Below are 19,176 nucleotides of genomic sequence, written 5' to 3'. Positions count from 1 at the left end.
GAATTTAGTAACAAAGAGCCTCCCCAGGAGGCCCTGGTAGGAGTGTTAAATGATGGTTGCATGAATGACTGCTTCTCTGGTGGAACGGCACAGTCCGTGGATGGGAGGGGAGTCGGGGGAGCTCTGGAAGCCAAGTGCATCCCCAGACCCCCTCAGGAGGCAGATAACTTGAAGTCTCCCACACTGCATCAAACCGGTGCAAGGCAAGCCTCAAAGGCATCGTTCTTTGAACAGGAAGGTGGGAGGAGAAGGGTCAGGAAAGCAATCATAACGTCTGTAGGAGGAAGGGTGCAGAGTCTCCATGGGCGTGGGGGTCCTGGTTTTCAGAAAGAGGGGACACAGACAGCAGGATGAATGTCCTAGATCTGACAGCAGAAGTATAACATAAAAGAAGACTCAACAAGGATGCTCAGAGAAATCGCTTACATTTGCTCAGCTTCAAGCATTTCTGGGCAGTCAAAAGCCGGGGAGACAGTGATGCGGAAAGATCCTGTGAGAGCTGGTCGTCAGGAATTTCAGAAAGGCCAAGAGCACAGTAAAATATTCTAAATACACTCAAAGGCCAGACTCTGAGCCAGCAGGAAGAAGATTAGGGGTGGCTGGGTGACGGGAGGCAGGGAGGAGTTAATTAAAACTAGTTTCCTGAAAGTAACAGTCCAATATCCCACTGGAGGGACACTGAGAGGCTGGTCCTCATTAAAAGCCAAAAGTAGGGGAGAAAATACAAGCTCGCCTTCAGGCAAAGCTGCAGCATGCACAAATCTGGACCCCTATGTGCAAACTGGCTCATCTGTCTTCAGAAAAGACAGACACGCACCTAAGGCAGTCCAGAGATGGGCAGGCGGAGCAACCAAGAGAGCCCGCCCCGGCTCATGCCCTCAGCTTTACCAAGAGGTCTCCTTGATTTCATCCCTTCCCCACAGAAAGTACCGGGGACATATAAGAAGCCAGGCCTTGGAATCATCCCAACTCTGGCCCTGCTCTACTACACCTCTGGGGCCATTCTTACAATCTGTCATTATCTTCTTTGTTTATGTCTCTGTGAACCGTTTCTCTCTCCCACTAGAATGAAACCTCCTTGAGAGCAGAGGCCAGGTCTGCCTTGCTCATCACTGTGCCCCCAGCCAGCATCTAGAACAATGGGTGCCACATTGCAGGATCTCCACAGATGAATGCGTGGCTCAGGGACTGCCTGGCTTCAAACACCAAGCAGTCATCTCCAAGAGCCGTGCCTGAGCCTGCCCTGCCAGGTGTGGGCCAAGTGCTGGATGGATGGCCCAGTGCCTTCCCGAGGTTCTCAGCCAGCCCAGCGCCCCCACCCCTTCCCTGCCGTCCTGACCCCTCCTCTTCACCGCATCCCAGGAGCACTGCTCAGGCCCCTGACCTGAGCAATGACAAGGAGCAAGAGGAAGCTGCTACAGGGAGAAAGACAACAATTAGCTCTCTTCAGTCTATAAAAGTGTTGGTAGAAAGAAGCCACAACCAAACCTAAAAGTCATGAACAGACAGAAGGGACGTGAACTGAGAACACTAGAAATGGAAGGGGCCTGAGAGAACAGAGGACAGGGTCACCCAATCCCAGGACAATGGAGTCTGGGGTACCTGAGGGACATAGGGGTATAGGATAAAGGAAAAAGCAGTCACACAGTGAGTGAGACACCTGTAAAATTCATTACCTTAAGTGATTGTAATAAAGGCTAGTCAAATTCCAGGAGGAGAGTTACTCAGGACATCTCCCCTAACACATTATAAACCCTTAGCTTTCTATGTGGATTTCCAGAAGGAAAACATCCTCTTTATAACAGGTTCCTTAATACCTTTGACAGAAAATAATCTGGATAGGTCAGAGTTAACATGAGGGTTATAGCCTAGGCCAGGTTGCCAAAAATATAGATTCTTGATTTAGCTGGAGAGTATTAATTTGTGGAACTAATTTTTAACTGGGCTTCTATCACTATAAAAGTAATATATGTTCATTGTTGAAAAACAGGAAACCACAGAGAAGAAGATGAGAAGAAAAATCTCCTCTAATTCCATGAGATGAGAACCATTGTTAACATTCTGATGCATTTCCCTCCTTCTGTGCATGAGATTTTAACAGAGTCAAGAGCATGCTGTGAATATAATTTCAATTCCTGCTTCTTTCCAGTAAAGTCCATTTAAAAATACTCCACAGAGTTCCAAGAAAGAAGTTCACCCTTCGTGAATACATAAACAACAAAATGAATAAAAGAAACCCTTCATGAAGTTTAAAAAAAAAAAAATCTGATTATTCCACTGAGCCCCCATTTCCCCAGCAAAAGAAAAAAAAAAATCACTATTGCTAGGATAGAAATGGCTCATGAGGGCCAGCCCTGGTGGTCTAGTGGTTAAGTTCAGCGCACTCTGCTTCAGCAGCCCGGGTTTGGTTCCCAAGCATGGACCTATACCACTCATCTGTCAGTGGCCATGCTGTGGTGGCGGCTCAAATACAAACAGAGGAAGACTGGCAGTGGATGTTAGCTTAGGGCAAATCTTACTCAGAAAAAGAAAAAAGAAAAGAAATGTCCCATAAAATGGAAACATTAAGCTCATGTTTGTATCTTCTTACCTACATCATATTTTCAATAAATATCTACTGTTTTGAACAAGTCACATATTTTTTTTCAAATCAAAAGAAGAATTTCATAACTGCATCTTATTATTTTGAAGCAAGAAATCAAGTCTTGGTGGCCTTGGGAAGGTTTCTCTTCCAATCTTCCAGTGGACTAAATCATTTAAAAATGATCAGTTCACATTCATGGACTACAACATGCAAATGAAAGTCCTATCTCCAGTTTTGTTGTATTCTGTCACCTAAACAGTTGAGTAATAAAATGGCCTTGCCAAGGACATATTATGTGTCATGTCCTACCCAGTCAGGAGCTGCCCTGATTTCTGCCCATCTCCTGGTGGTGTATCTGGTTTTATACATAGGCCCAAGACCTTGGCCAGTGGAGAGCAGAAGAATCTTTCCGCCTAGAAGACTGTCCAGGATCACGATCTCCTTAGCACAATGCATTTTTTCTACCTCTCATAATATTTCGCACTGCATACAACAAATATGCACATGCCAGGCAGTGGGCTGGGTGCTCAGGACACAAAGGTGAATAACAGATGCTATGCCTGTTTCCATGGAGCTGCAGTTTGCAGAGGAGTTCCCCATCCGTTATCTTCACACTAAGCCCAGGAGACAGGAAAGGACATCACCACTACTCTCATAACCCAGATGATAAAGCAAATGTTCATGGGAGTACTTTGCCCCAGGTTATAAAGTAGAAGGCTGAACTCAAAGCTAGGTCTTCTGACTTCTAGTCCAGTACTCTCTCCACTGGTGAACTTCCTCTTATTGACAAGTGAAGTCATCTGGATTATTCATATTCCCTCCAGCATCTAGGTTCTACCTGGCTGCCTGGTTTCTGAGCAATGAGCTGCCCTGACCTCTAGATGGCTGCATGTGCACTGATTTCTGCGTGCTTGCCTAGATTCTGACCCTGGACTCCAGTATCTTCCCAGCTATTCTGACACCAGCCTCAAACTCTGTTTACTCCCTCCCACTGGTACCATGATGCAGCAGACTGCTAACTTCCCCCAATGTTCGATTTCCTCTCCACCCTTAAAAACAGAGATTTTGCTGGACTTGTGGCCTCTCAACTAAAGATATTTCCCAGCTTCCTTTGCAGCTAAATACGACTAAATTCTGGCCACTGGGACAAAAGAATGTGCTACTTCCAATAAACCAACACACGGACAGATAGAACTGTTTGGTGGTTACCAGGAGCTAGGGGGGAGCAGGGTGGGCACAAGGGGTGGAGGAACGCACTTATATGGTGACTGATAAACAATAATGTACAACAAAAATTTCACAATAAAAAAAAAAAAAGAATGTGCTACATCCAGGTCTTGCCTTTAAAATGACTGCTTGTGTGTCCCCCCTGATCGTTTCCCCTGCGAGATAGTAAAAACCAAAGCTTCCACTTTCAACCACCAAGTGGAAGCCACATGTTGAAGATAGGTCTGGACCACTGTCTACTCTAGACTGTACATGAGAGAAAAATCAGTTTCCACCTGGCGTCAGCCATTGTGTCTGTGGATCTCTTTCATACAGGAACTTGCTTTGTGCCCCAACTAATGCAAGAAGCTTGTGAGTGAGACCAGTTCTACAGGCTGCTAGCAAAGCCCCTTGCCACCAATTAAATACTTTAAAGGGGATGTTCAAAATTATGTTAGAAAGTGTTCCATTCAGGTTTATTTCATGGAAAACTTTTAAAAAATGAAAAATTACTAAGATCACAAAGGTGATTTATGCTCCGGTCACAGGAAAAACCGAGAAAGCGCAGAAAAGCATGTCAGCCCCCTGCAATAACAGGAGGGGAGAGAGCTCTAAGTGATAAGCACGACCAGTCCTCTCTCCTACAGCAGCTCATTCCATTCCTAGAAAAGGCACCGAGGGCCAAAACGATATGAGCCAAGGCGAATCTCTCCATGGAAACAACGTGATAACAGGAGCTTGTGTTCCTAACCAAGAACTTGATGGTCAACTTTTTTTTTTTTTTTGTGAGGAGATCAGCCCTGTGCTAACATCTGCCAATCCTCCTCTTTTTGCTGAGGAAGACTGGCCCTGGGCGAACATCCGTGCCCATCTTCCTCCACTTTATATGGGACGCCGCCACAGCACGGCTTGCCAAGCAGTGCGTCAGTGCGCGCCCGGGATCCAAACCGGTGAACCCCAGGCCGCCGCAGCGGAGCGCATGCACTTAAAAGCTTGCGCCACCGGGCTGGCCCGATGGTCAACTTTTTAAAGAAATTATATAAACTCCATGTTTCATCATCTACTAAGGCCTTTGGACTTTTAAAGCTAGAAGGACTGTTGGTCCAATAATAACCACAAAAGATACATGTATATTCTGTGCCATACCAAGTGGGTGCAAATCAATTCAACCCAACACAAGAACCAATCATGCGACCTTTTATTTCTTCTGATTCAGTAATTCTGATTCAGTAACAATGTGCAGCACAAAATACTTCCCTTTAATAATTCCTGCTGACTTCTAAACACAGTAAATCAGAACATTCAAGAACTTCTTCAATAGAGAAAGGAAAGAGGAACTTGGGAAGAGAACAGAAGTTCAAGTCACAAAAGCAGGGTTTAAGTCTTGGCTCTGCCACTGACCAGCTTTGGGACCTTGGACAGTCGCTTAAACCCTGTAGGTATTTCCCAGCCTGCAAAACAGTCCTTATGACGCCTCTTCTCAGGACAATGCATGTAAAAACTACTTTGTAAGTCACACAAGAGAGGTAAATGGTGTTGCTATCGGGATCATGACATTTGGAAAGGCTTTTGTGGAGAGATTTTGATGAGCATCAACGCGAAAACTTAGCAGACTACAAGCTACCCAGCCACTTTTTGTAAAACTGACCCAGAGCAATTTCTTTTGCTGTCCTCTTCTTCTCTCTTTAAAATTCCCCCACGTGCATTAGTTGGCAAGAGTTGGTCACTCTGCTGCATTCATTGTTGGCATCCATTTGCTCCCGAGCCACAGAGCAGCCAGTGAGAGCTGCTCGATGTCAGCCGTGGGCCGTGAAGAGGGGGGAGCCACAGTGAGCTGAGGCCACTGTGCGGCGACATGTCTATCAACCAAAAATGCCTTCCAAAGATCCACTGTGCTGTTAGAAACCTCAAAACCAGACACAGGAAGCATTTCGGGGTGCCAGGAAAAGCGAGGAAGAAGATTGCAGCAGTTAAGAGAGCAAGCTCTTCAGTGAGACTGTCCTGAGTTTGAATCACAGCGTTTCCACTCTCTGTGTGTCATCTGAAGCACCTCTGGGTCTCAGTTTCCCTAACTAGAAAGTGGGACTGACGGGGCCCAGCCCACAGGGCTATTGTGAGGATTAAATGGGAAAATGCACGTAAGCACTTAGCACAGTTCTTGGCAAATGGTAAATACTCAAAGGTTAGGTACTGCTATTATTATTATTATTAAAAATAACAAAAATTAAGATTTGGCAGATCTTCAGTCCTTTATGTCAAGACTTTGCTACAGGTTTTGCAACCAAGAATTACCTGGACAGCATGCTGGCTCACCCATTAATCTTCCAGGCTAATCAAGGTTCTTCTGGATGTCTGCCTAATGCCCCAGGATAGGTGAAACATCCAAGAATGCCCAACTGGCCAGCTGGCTGGATCCCGACACTTGTTTTTCTGGTTCACAGCTGCCCATCACTATCCTGAGAGGTGTGTGCAGAGGAGAATAGATTAACTTGGACATCTGTGCCTAATTTTCCATCCATACCCAGGCTGTGGCTCCCCATCTCTGAGGGTGAAATATATCATCAACTTTAAAATATGGCCCTACCCAGCAACTTGAGGCCTGTCAGCACCCATGTGGTGGACAGCGCCTCATCCCTAAACCTGCCCTGGAAGCGGGGGAACTTCCTTCTGCGCCCTCCAGGCTATCCCTGTAAGGCCAGTACATCTTCATTATGAAAGCCAGGACACTGCTCTCCACCACCAGGGAGCAACTTTACAGCTTTCAAAACCCTTATTCTTCCCTTATCTCACTCCAACATCAGACCACACTATAAGGGGCTGGACAAGAATCATTATACCTGTTCCACGGATAAGGAATCAGCCACTGTTTGAGACACTAAGTGATTTGGCTTAGGCTATCTGGTGGCTCAAGCAGCAGAAGCAGCCTAGAAGGCAGGTTATTTGGCTCCCAATCCTGTGCTTTTTCCAGAAAATGTGGGTATTTCTTTTTAAACGTTCAACTTCCATAACGGTGCTTTGCTTCTGGAGAATTCATTGACCAAGGTACCTCGGTCACAGTGCAGTGCAGATTCACATACTTGAAAGCCACTTGCACAGGCAGATGGCCTCGTACTGTAGAAATCTAAAGGGTGACTGAAAACAGCCGTGCTGTTAACATAATTGACAATTAATTCCCAGTCCTGGCTCCCTCTCACCCTCTGCCTGGATTCAGCCAGCAGCCTCCTATCAGGGCTCTACTGCAGTCAGTCCCTCTTTACTCCAATCCAACTGGAACACCAACAGTGGACTAATGCTTTAGGGAGAATTATTTCACGTCAATAAATCATAATCATAATCATAATAAAACAAATTCAGTGGTTTTCCACTGTCTACCATCTCTACCTCACCAGGTAAACTGACTTGCCACTTAACCTCGCTGAGTTTCTTCATCTACAAAATGAAGAAGTGAGCTAAATAGATCCTTATCCACTTCCAGCTCATGACTCTAAAACCCCCAATCAAGCCCAAATCCTACATCTGGAGGACACTGGGGCACAGCAGAGTCCACTGGTCAAAAACCTCCATGGCCTAGTTTTTAAGCCCGAGTCCACAGCTTATTAGCTACGTGACCTTAGGCAGGTTACTGGATGATTCTGTGCCTCAATTTCCTCATCTCTAAAATGAGGCTAATAATAGTACCTACCACATGGGGTTTTGTAGAAATTAAATGAGATAATATATGTGAAATGCTAAGAACATCATAAGAACTCTTTCTATATTAGCAATTATTATCATCTGAAATGACATGCTTCCAATTTAGGCCCAGAATGATCTTCCAAACTTAAATTCCCACCATTATTTAAGAACTCTCCATTCTAGGCAAGTCTGTGCCCCTGAATACAAACTGGTCATTCCTACCTCTGTGCTTTTAATTGTGCAATGTTTCCTCCCATCCACTCCCTGGAAATACCTATGCTACCCTTGCCTGTGAATCCAAACCCTACCCATCCTTAAAAACCTGATCACTTCCATGAAGCATCCTCCCCACCACGACAACTCACAAAGATCTCTCTGGTCTCCGAATTTCTGCAGCACTTACAGATAGTCTAGACCACTTTATTGGCATTATACATGGCCTTGGATTATCTTCTACCGGTATATGAAACTGCAGGCTCCTTGGCCACAACAACTATTTCTACTCTTCCTCTCGGTTTAGCATGGTGCATGGTATATGGCCCTTCGGATATCTGTTGACTGAATAAATAAATGTGTAGTACTATGCCCAAAGAAATATGCAATAAGTTTTCTTTTAGTTGATGTTGCTCAGCTATTGATTTGCTGTACTTTGGAGTCAATTAAAGATAACATAAAGATGAAAATCAGCAGGGCAGTGACAACCACGGCCAATTAAGTCCTGACCCTCAATAAAAGATGTTATAGCTGGCCAACCAGAAGAATAAGAAAAACATAGATATCAAAAGGAAATGGTAAGCTAAATTCCAAAGTACCCTGCAAGACCAAGCTCATGTGCTAATACTGTTAGGGAGGGAAAGTTGAGGTTTTCCCAAGCTGAATTCACTCATTCAACAAATATTTATTGAGTGACTACTCTGTGCAGACACTGTCTTAGTTGCTGGGGATACAGTAGAAAACAAAACAGACAAAATTCCTGCTCATAGTCTAGCATCTAAAGAGGAAGGCTAGGTATAAGGCCACCCTTTAGCTCTGTGGAGCTAAATCCACGGAGGTAAATCCACAGAGCAACCAACTCCTTGCTATGCCTTCAAGTAAGGAAAAAAGAAAAAAAATGGAACATACCATTCACAACTGACCAAACAGAAGCAGTGCTAAAAGTGCTCTGTCACACCCAATGAGGCTTCCCTCACCCTAGAACCTGCTGGGGAAGGTCACAACATAGCACCCTGCACCCTAAGTCATCTGAACTCTAAATCTCTAACACTCTAAGTCCCAGCTGAGCTCTGTGACCAGCATGGTTTAAATATCAGACCTCTCAAAAGGCAAATGTGGCTCATGATGCCAAAAAAAAAGAAAAAAACTCAGAGGTGAGAAAGGAGGAAGAAAGGGGTGGTAGTTAAAAGATCAGGTAGTTTTCACTACTGCAAAACATGAGGCTCTTTTCTCCTTTGGAGCAGAAACCTCTTCTATCGTCTAAAGCCTCAAAAAAATTTTTTTTCTTCCAGCAGGATACTGAAAATAGCTTTGCATTTAACATTTAAAATTGTTTTTGATCCCACACTCTTTCAGCTCTGCTCTCTCCTGCAAACTCATTCCATTCCCTAAGGGCACTTACAAGTATATTTCACAAGCAACAAACCATAGTCACCATTTTTATCCCTAAGAGTTAAAAAGCAAAACCAATTTACATAATTACATGGAAGATAAGTTGGCCAAGAACACAAGAATCTTATCTGGACCAAAAGTTCTAGGACAAAATTTCTTTCAACTCAACAAGAAAGACAGCAGATCAAAACCAAGATTCATATTGAATGCGTAACTGCTAAGCACCGTACATGGGAACTTCCTGAGTTCCTCATTACTTGTGTGTCATCTACTTCTTCAAAAGGACTCAGAGGTAGCCATTTGAGAACAGATTTCCACAATGAAATATATGTATGTTTTCCTGTTATGGTAAGAAAATAGGATTTTATAGCCCAGAAGGACCTGAGAAATCAAAGTTCAATGAGAGTAACTTACTCAAAATTACTCAGCAAGTCCGAGGCTGGGTCAAAACCGGAGACCGGGCCTCTCCCAGCTCCCAGTCCAGGATTTTCCCCACTTTCCACACCACTGTCTCGTTTAAAACACGTGCAGCTAAATCTTAAAGGCACAAGGGTAAAAATCCCTTTTTTTTTTGGTGAGGAATATTGGCCCTGAGCTAACATCTGTTACCAATCTTCCTCTTTTTGCTGAGGAAGACTGGCTTCTGTGCCCATCTTCCCCTGTTTTGTATGTGTAATGCCACCACAGCACGGCTTGATGAGTGGGTCCGTGCCCAGGATCCGAACCCATGAACCCCGGGCCGCCAAAGTGGAGTGCACGAACATAACCACTACGCCACCAGGCCGGCCCCCTAAAAATGCCTTTTATAACTTTTTGACAGACTGGAAAAATAGTAGGGTCCCCTTAATGTTAATAGTAAATGATGTATAGTGCTACATGGATGAGGGGGTCTAGCTTCAGAAGGCTTAATTAATGCTGATAATCTTTAGTAGTCAACTGCATGGTTTCAGCTACAGTCAGCACTAAATGGCTTTTGTGGGCTCACCTGGAAACCAAACCACCATTTACTTCATTTCCTTTTTTCTATAGAAAAATTTATCCCAAGTTTCCATCAACTGCCTTACAAATGAGCTTTTGGAACAAACCTGTTTTTAAGATGGCTGTGCATGTAGAACAGAATTCTGAGGTCTGAAGCTCTGCACTGAACATAATTAAACAGTAATGGTTGGTGACACATGCTTGGAGTACATTTATGAGAAAACTCTTTAAACCCTTAATTTGATTATATGCAATATAATGTTTTATTAAAAGCCTTCTGAGCAGGGTCTAGTAGACTGCTATTTATACAACAGATAACCAAAGGCAAATGCTCCAATTCTGTGTGCAAGCATGTACAGGGTCTTTCCAGTGCTGGGCTAAGGGCTACAGGGAGGATGAAACATCTGTACACAAGGAACTCATGATCCTGTTACACTGGCCTTTACTTTCATCAAAAACAATCAAGCTATGTCCAACCTCAGGGCCTTTGCACTGGTTGTTCCCCCTTCCTGGGGTACTTCCCCCCAGATCTTCCTGCAGCTGAGTTCAAATGTCACCTCTTCAGAGAGGCCTCCCCAGAGGACCCAGTTACCGTGACCTCCTTCCCACCACTCACCACCACTATGGTTTTACTGTATGTGAATGCTTTCCTAGCATCGACCACTACCAGGAGTTCCCATGTTTAATTGTGTACTGTCTGTCTCCTGCCACTGGGACTGTTTTGTTCACTGTCGTATCTTCGGTGCCCTGAATAGTGCTGCACACACGGTGGGCATCCAATAACTTCACTGAGTGAGTAAATGAGTAGACCTGGAGAGTGGGAAGTGAAGACAAGATAATTATTTATGAAACAATTAAAAAGTGAGAGAACTGGCCCTCCTGATGAGATATGACATGACAATTTGCTAATTATGAAGTACCAATGCTTCTGAAGGAATGGTTGGCAATCAAAAGTAAAAAAAAAAAAAAGAGTGAGTGCACAAGTGCGGAAAGGGGGCAAATGTCATCAGAGGAGGCTTCGCAAAGAAGTAAAATTCAAGGCAGGCCGAGGCAAAGAGGAGGCTCCTCTCAGGGCAAGAGAGCAGGAGAGAGTAGGGCCTGGGCGACCCGGGCAGGGCAGAGACAAGCACAGCTGCACCTCCAGCTCCGGGCTCCGTCTAGGAATGGGAGTTGGGGTAGGGGAGCAGGGCTGGTGAGGGGGAACAGGGTCAGACTCTGGGGAGCCTGGAGGAGTGGACACAGGGGTGTCAACCACATGCTGCTGGTAACAGGGCTATTCTTGGTAGGCAAAGTTGGCCCCACTGTGTGGGAAGAAATGAAGGAGGTAGAGGGTAGAGCAGAAAACTGGTTAGAAGATGCCCTCAGTGCTCTAAGCAGGATGAGCAGAAAGAGCTTCTTCCCTCTGCTTCGACAGGAGAGAGCTAGAAGTGAGCAAGATGGCAAGGCACTTCTCCCCTAAGAAAAGACAACTTCCAGAGTATTTCACAACAGCATTCCACGGCAGATTCAGGTCAACTTCCTATACATCCTACACCTGGAGCATCGAGGAGAATAACAGAGGTTCAAAATGACAGCTCTGAGGGCAGAGCACATCCTTTCATGCCTTCCAAGTCTGAGATGAATTATACGCAGTGTAGCCTGTGTTTATTATGTTTTTATTCCTTGGGGAAAAAAGTGGCATCTAATTTCACTATGCAGTATATATTTGAACATTATATAACACATTTTTATGTAACAGGTTCTTGACATAAAACAATGTTTCTCTTACTATCTAAATGTATTCAGGAACAACTGGCATTAAAAAAAATAGATATATATACATATACCAAGGCTGTGGACATCTGTCTTGGGGGTAAAAAGCTGGGGAGAGGAGGAAGAAGGGGAGAGGCTTTTGAAAAGGTCTCTTCCACAGTGAGAAGCCCTGTGGATGGCTGCGATGGGGGCAGGAGTGCTGAGCTCTGTTCCGAGGTTCATCTCACGCAGGGAGCTGCCCGGGAAGGGGCTGGCTGAGCCACTCGAGGCCCGTGTCAGAGCAATGCCGTAGAAAGGCAGGAGGAAGCAAGAGACAGAAATGCACAACAGGATGTGAGAAGAATGCTCACAAGCCCTTGTACCTGCTCCTAGAGCAATATTCAAACCCCCTGCCCCCGTGTCCCGCTGCAGAGGACTTCAGTCCTGCTTAGAAGGAGATACAGAGACGCGTACCACAGTTGTCAAGAATAAGACTGGGGACCCATCACTGCGGCTCTACACGGCTCCTGGCAAGGTGCTGGGTGCTTCACACTCAGGATCTAATCCAGCCGTTCCTCCCAGCGGGCACTGACTACCGTGGTTCCGGAGCAGACTCCGAAGTCCCCTATGCACAATCCTGCCCCACCCCGTACCAGCTGAGTGACCTGGGCAGTTTACAAAACCATCTCACTCCTAAAATAAGGATAATCATCATACCAACCGCATGGGGTTGTTATGAGGATTTAACAAGTTAATCAACATAAGGTGACAAACATATTTGCTGGCACATAGGGAGAGCTCAATCAATGGTAGCAGCTATTACCACCATCATCATTATCATTCCTATTTTGCAAATGAGGGAAATCGGACTCAAAGAAGCTCACTCATTCACCCAGGTCACACATTTCAAATAGTGGTTGAAGGCATAAATACATGTAAATGTTTTACTCAGTATATGTACAAAATCCAACGGGTAGAGTATTAACCAGAATATTAAATTAGACAGACCATCCATCCCCTTCTTTAACCAGGCTGATAAGCATGAGTTTATACTATTTAAAAGGACAGCGTGTACTGACGTAAAAATCATTTCCCATCATACGCCAGCACTCAGCGTTCCCCTGAAGCAATGATGACTAAAGTTTATCCAATCTCATCTCCTCCCAACGTGAGGTTCCCAACTCAAACGCTCCTTCCGTGTAGACCTAACAACTCACGGCCACATCTACTCATGCCCCTGCTGCACCTCTCATCTCATGCCCCCACCTCTCCACAGGCGTCTCCCCCTTCCCTCCACCTGCTTAGTCCCTGAGTACCCATCAATCCCATCTCCTCCTCCTCAAGACCGTTCCCTGGGGTTGGACAAGCATGTCCTGCAGGCTCCCTGTGCCTGTGATGTTGGGAAGCCAAGAGGAACTGCCCCCAAGTGCTTGGCCTGAGCCAGCAGGTGAGATACACCCCAAGACAGCCCACCACGATGCAGAACGCAGCAGGACCTCAGAGAATCAGGGCTAGCTCAAGGGCTGGCGACACTGCTGCCAGGGCTGGGAGGAAGGAAAACCAAACAGAAACAGCTCCTGGGCGACCAAGCATTGGAGCTGGGTCTTAAAGAAGAGTAGCATTTGGACATGAGAAAGTGGGGGCGTGGAATGGGCCAATGGCTGGTCCAGGGAACACACAGCCCTCCAATTTGACCGGACAGTCCTGTGCAGACAGCGAGGCCTGGGAGACAGGCGAGCTGGATATGGAGAGGCAAGAAGGAGCAGCAATACTGACAGCTAACATTCACTGAGTGTTTACGATGTGCCATGAATAGCTTCGTGCATCCTTAATGTTTTAACTCATTTAATCCATACCACAACTCTTTAAGGTAAGGACAACAGTGATCCCAGGCTTCTGGATGAGGACACAAGACAGAGAGAGCAAAGCAATGTGACCACTAGTCATAAAGGTAGTAAGGAACAGTTAGGATATGAGATCTGGCTCCAAAGTCTGCACTCTTAACCACCCAACCAAACTGCCTCTCAGGACAGCTTGGGGGTGAAGGGCTACAGGCACCGGGGTGTTACGAGGATGAAAGGAGACAGTGCTTGCAAGCAGTTTGCAACCTGTAACTCCAAGGCCACGAACACTGGCTACAGCTGCTGTGAATGTGTACAATGGCCCTACTAGCAGCTGAAGCAGAAGAGACAGATCAAGATTGGAAAAGTACCCCCGGGCGAGGGGGACGGTGTGCAGATGGAGGCCAGGCCAGACACCTACCTTTAGAGTGGCAGGAAGAGAGCCAAGAAAGCATCACGACCCAAAGGCTGAGGGAGGAGGGGACTTCAATAAAGAGGCAAAGACAGGCAGGGTAAAAGCTACAAAGGGGCCAAGCACAACCATTCTGGACAAAGAACGGGCCCCTGGAATTCAAGACGTAAAGTTTCTGGAGATCTTTGAGAAGAAATATGAAGAAAGGTAGTAGAGAGAAAAGCCAGAGGGCAGGAGCTAAGGAGGAGCAGATGAGAGAGTAGAGGAGGTGAACGCTCACAGCCCTGGGAGAGGCTGCCAGGCAGGGAGCAGGGAGAGAGATATCCAGACTCAGGGGTACCAAGAGCAGCCATGTGAAAGCCGCCTGCCGCACAGTAGGCTCATGCCCGGTCTGTTTCTTCCCCTTCCATCCTTCCTCTCCTAAAGCAAGACAAAAGCTTTTCTTGGGTTGGGGAGGAGGCTGAGAGCAAACAACACCAAGGATATTCCGGTGACAGGACCCTGGCAGTGGCGGGAGGGAGTGGCAGCAGGCACGGAGGGAGGGCTTCCTGTGTGCCAGGCATTTACACACATCATCTCCCTTGATCCTCACACGGACTCCATGAGGCAGGCACCACAGAGGAGGAGCCTGTGGTCAGAGGAGCGAAGCACTTGTCCAAGACCACACAGCCCAAACCCAAGTCCCCAGGTCTTTCTGCTACCAGAGTCCAGGCTTCTGTCCAAAGTGAGGGTCCAAGAAGAGGGAACAGAGGAGAGATCCACTTGCTTTTTCTGAACTGGGAGGAGGGGAGGAGACAATGGGGGAAAGAGACAGGACATTTTGAGCAGGAAGCAAGAGATGCTGAGGGAGCTGAAGTCACAGCAGGGTTTGTTTCGAGACAGAGGGAGAAGAAAAGCCAGGGTGGGTGCTTGGGGTAAGTCTGAGTACTGTGATAAAGTGGCAATGAGGAGAGAAAGGACTGTGGAGAAGGGCGACATGCTTGTGTTTCTGGGCTGCTAATGAAATCTCAAAGTCTACAAAGGATTTTTACTTCTCTGCCAGTGTCTACCATGATGCTAGCTAAAATCCCAGCCTGTAATCGTAACATCATAAGGGGCAGAAACTGTTTCTTTGATATTGACTTCTCTCACCAAAGTGAGAGTTGATGATGGACTCACAAAGAGAAGAAAGCTCACAGAAAGAAGGCAACACTTATACCAAAGAGAGATATTAAATACTTAGTTTTTACATATTTGTAGGCAGTTTTTCTACAGTGCTCTCTACAGTGCTTGTCCACCGTTTAGTATATAAATTGCACAGAGATTGTTGGTGAGGAGGGATAAATCTGAAAGCACGGCCACTTCCTTTTCCTCCCTGCGGCATGCAAACCTCTTCTGCAAAGAGCAGACAAACTCGCGAGTAGTCGTCATTTTATAAATCATTTGAAATGGATTCTTTAAAACACCATCTGTTGATCTGTTTAAGTTTCCTATGAAAATAGGACTTCAGCTCAGATGTCCTGGAGGTTCCAGCAGGTAAATACCAACCTGAATTCAGATGTATTAAATATTTAGAGATGCACAGAACTTCAGAGCAGAAGGAACCTTTGAGATCATCTAGTTGAACTGCTTTACTTTCCATCTGAGGCAAACAGAATCCAGGAAGGTTCAGTAACTTGACCCCAGTGGCACAGCCACAAAATCCCAAGTCTGGGCTAGAACTAGGATGTTCTAACTCTCAGGCTAGTGCTTTTCTATCACACCTGCTCCTCTCTCTTTCCCTCTTTTTAAACTTTCGGGGTTGGAATAAGATACAAATTTCACTCTAGTTTTAACATTACTGTTATTATTATCCACTGGCCACATCTACAATCAAAACCAAAATGCCTCTACAGATCCAGCTTCAGATGATACAGGCAGAGTCAAATCCTACCCAGGAAACTTTAAAGCCTTCTAAATATGCTCAACAAACTGTTTTTAAAGACTTATCAATACAGTGAACTCAGTAACAGAGCATGGACTGAAAGATTCAATTTTGTGTTTTAAAAAATATTTTAGAGTTTCATTGATATGGAAATCAAATTTAACAGCAGTGTTATTTTACTTTTTTTTTTAGTCTTGCAAGCACAGAGAGCATGAGATTATTCAAAACTGCTCAGGAGCAGCAATGATTATTTTAAGCTCATGATTCAACCAGCACATTAATTAAAAACTCCACCAACCCAAATTGACAGATCCTGATATCAATGGGACCAGAAGAATTAAAATAATAGTTGCCATATAAAAATAGACTAAAGGGGGAAAGAGCAGCAGATGTCAGAAGGACAAATGACAAGCAAACGTTGTGGAAAATGAGATGCACCTCATGGGCAGCTATTACGGATTTTTAAAAAACGAAGATCCGGGAAATACAGGTACAGTGAAGAAATGCTACTTCATAAATACTGAATCTTATTTCTGGAAGCTGGGTGATAAAACTTGGCTCATAATTCCTTGCTGAGGAGTAGCTATGGAAGCAGGAGAAGAGATCATAAGCGCCAAAGAGCCAAAAACGACGCTAGGTGACCGGGAAGGGTCGAGCGGGGGAGCGACAAGGGGGTAGAGAATGCGAGGTGAGGAGTGTCAGCCTGGTTCCCCACCGGCCAGCACAAACTTGACAACAGATGCCAACGTCCAGAGCAGCCCTTCCTTGCCCTGCGCCTGCCTCCGGCACCTGCGTGCGCCCTGCAGCCGGCTCCCGCGACCCCTCGGGGTGCCCGACTCGCGCCCCACAGGTCGGCAGTAATTTCTATTCCTCCACTCCTTCCTCCGAGCAAACCAGAGCTCTGTCGGCTGTCAACGCCCGGCAACCCCGAGCGAGAAGGGAACCGTCGTCTTTGACATCTGTCAAACCCGGCGCTGGAGCCAGCCTCGCTGCGCCCTCCGCGGGGCTCGCGGGCTCCAGGGCCGCCGGCGGGCCCACACCTGGGCGCCGGGGGACAGCCCCGCGCCGTGGGGCACCTGCCCACAGACCCACGGGGATCCTCCTGGGGCGGCCCAGGACCAGACGGCGCAGGCCGGACGAAAGTTCGCAGGCTGGGATCGGCCCCATCTCGGGCCGGGGATTCCCGGGTGCAGCGCCAGCCCCCGCGACAGGGCCGAAGGGGAAGGCAGGCTCGGACTCCCCAAGCCCGATGGAGACGCCCTCCCCGCCCCCACCCAGCCCCGCAGGCTCCCGAAAGGGAAGTGCAGGAGAGCCGGAGGAAGGGCAGAAGAGGCACTGCTCGCCCAACGCCTTTCGGGTGCAGCCGTCAAGGATGGTCCCCTCGGGGGTCCCCGCAGCTCCCGAGGATACATCCTAGGACTCCCCCTCAGCCGAGCCCTTGCTCCCAAAGGGCGGAGCTGTCCCTTTAAGAGGCAGCTGGCTGCTCCCTCCCCCCGGTCAGGTAGCGATGCCCGCAGAGGGGAGGTGGGTACTCCCGCGGACACTTTCCCGGTCCCTTTAAGGGCGCCTGTGGCACCTCTGCCCGCCCTACCTCGCAGCGCCAGCCCCCGCGAGACAGGATGGGGGCGGACGGGCGCGGCGCCTTTAAGGGGCGCAGCCTCCTCGCGGCCCGGGTGGGGGCAGGGAGCGGGCACGGGCCCTTTAAGGCCGGCAGTGGGCACGTCGGACAGGGTTCCCCGGCGGCCGGGCTGCGCCCGGGGCGGCGGCGGGGGCGCCGCGCCTGCCAGGGTGCTAACGGCCCCCGACGGGGTGCCCGGGGCCGCGCCGCTGGCCGCGGCCAGCCCGACACTCACCGTGGCTCGCCGGGAGCGCCCGCGCCCGCGCCCCCACTCAGATCCCGCGGCGGCGGCGGCGGTGAGTCCGGCGCGGGTAAACAGGCACCTCCGTCCCTGACCTACTTTCTGCCTTCCCTAAATGTCGCACCACTAACCTACTTTCCGACCAATCCGCTCCCCGCCGGCCCAGGCCCGGCCCCCCGCCCACCAATCGCTGTGCCCAACCCCCCTTCCCCGCCCACCAATGGAGGAGCCGCGGAGCCCGGATACCTGCCTCTTCCCGCCAGCCAATCCGAGCGCCCGAAGGGAGCCGGTCTCGGCGGTGGCCCCCGGCCAATCCGCGCGCGGCTCGGCGGCCTGCTGACCAGTTGTGTGGCTGCTAGAGACGCCGCTGACCAATGGCGAGGCAGCGGGGGCCGGTTTACCTGCTACTTTCCCGCCACCAATCGCTTGGCGCACAGAAGCGCACGCCCCGAGAGGAGGACCAATCCGCGCGCTGTCCCTGGATTTCCTCGCTCCTGCCCTCTCCCTTTCCCCCAGGTCTCCCGCGCGCCGTGGCCACTGCGGGTGCAGACGCCGCACTGCTTGCAATCGCCTGGGATGTTCCTCTGCTCCAGGTCCCTGGCTTGCGTCTGGCTCATCGCTCTCACCCCTCCTCCTTCCTTTTCTTCACTCGGGGCGCCGTGACTCAAAGCAGCATTTCCTCACTCCCCTCCCTCCAACTCCATCTAGGAAACCAATTTTAGGAACACGGAGTGCCAGACCCTTCCTGAAACACTCTCGTTTGCCTCAGTCCAAACGAGAGAACGAATACTTAGTATTTCTAGAAGGCTTTTCCATCCAAGTGTTCTTACGTTCTTTTCGTTCGCCTTGACCTCCAAGCGTCCACATTGGAACTGTTATTCTCGCTCAAAGGAGAAAGCTCAACCCGGAGCGATTCCGTTGCATTTCATTCCGGTGCCCAGGTTTTGACCACCTACTGTGTGGCAGGCGGACACCGCCCTAGCGGCCGCAGTCTCTACCGCAAAAAGCTGTCCAGGGAGCAAGACGAAAGAAAACAAATAGTTACAGAAAATAAACGTTTCGTAGCAAGATACAACTTGGATACTGAGAGGACAGAGAATCTGTCTTAGTTTGGCATCTCAAGCACTCAGCAGAGGGCCTTTAGCACAAAGAACTCCTAACCCTTCTAGATGTTAAACTCCCCCAATACAAGGACGGTGTCTTCTTTTTTGTTTTAGCGGGATGGAGGGGTGGGGGCGGGGGCTTGGCATCTAGCAAGTGCCCCTTAAATGTTGACTGGATACCTGAAAAAGTGGAACTAAACCACTTCACTCAATTCCGCGACTCAGACTAGCCCCTGTGACTCTAGAATTCTAGCCTTGTTCCTTGAACGCAGACACTGT

The 19,176-nt window shown here is 48.0% G+C and overlaps 1 protein-coding gene across 5 annotated transcripts in view; it reads right to left on the bottom strand.

The window, feature by feature from the left end:
- Positions 1–17,889, bottom strand: part of BMAL1 (basic helix-loop-helix ARNT like 1) — a 104,426-nt gene extending 86,537 nt beyond the window's left edge. For 4 of the 5 annotated variants that reach the window (XM_058546008.1, XM_058546010.1, XM_058546011.1 and 1 more), the window contains exon 1: positions 17,789–17,889. The gene's annotated coding sequence lies outside the window, so the exon portion shown is untranslated. Of the gene's footprint in view, positions 1–6,082; positions 6,217–17,788 lie in introns of those variants that run through there. The other variant, XM_058546009.1, reaches the window with a different exon arrangement.
- Positions 17,890–19,176: the final 1,287 nt, after the last annotated feature.

This window comes from Diceros bicornis, chromosome 7, assembly GCF_020826845.1.
Source record: "Diceros bicornis minor isolate mBicDic1 chromosome 7, mDicBic1.mat.cur, whole genome shotgun sequence".
Classification (NCBI taxonomy): domain Eukaryota; kingdom Metazoa; phylum Chordata; class Mammalia; order Perissodactyla; family Rhinocerotidae; genus Diceros; species Diceros bicornis.
The sequence above is the reverse complement of the archived record's forward strand: the minus strand, read 5'-3'. Positions and strand labels throughout refer to the sequence as shown.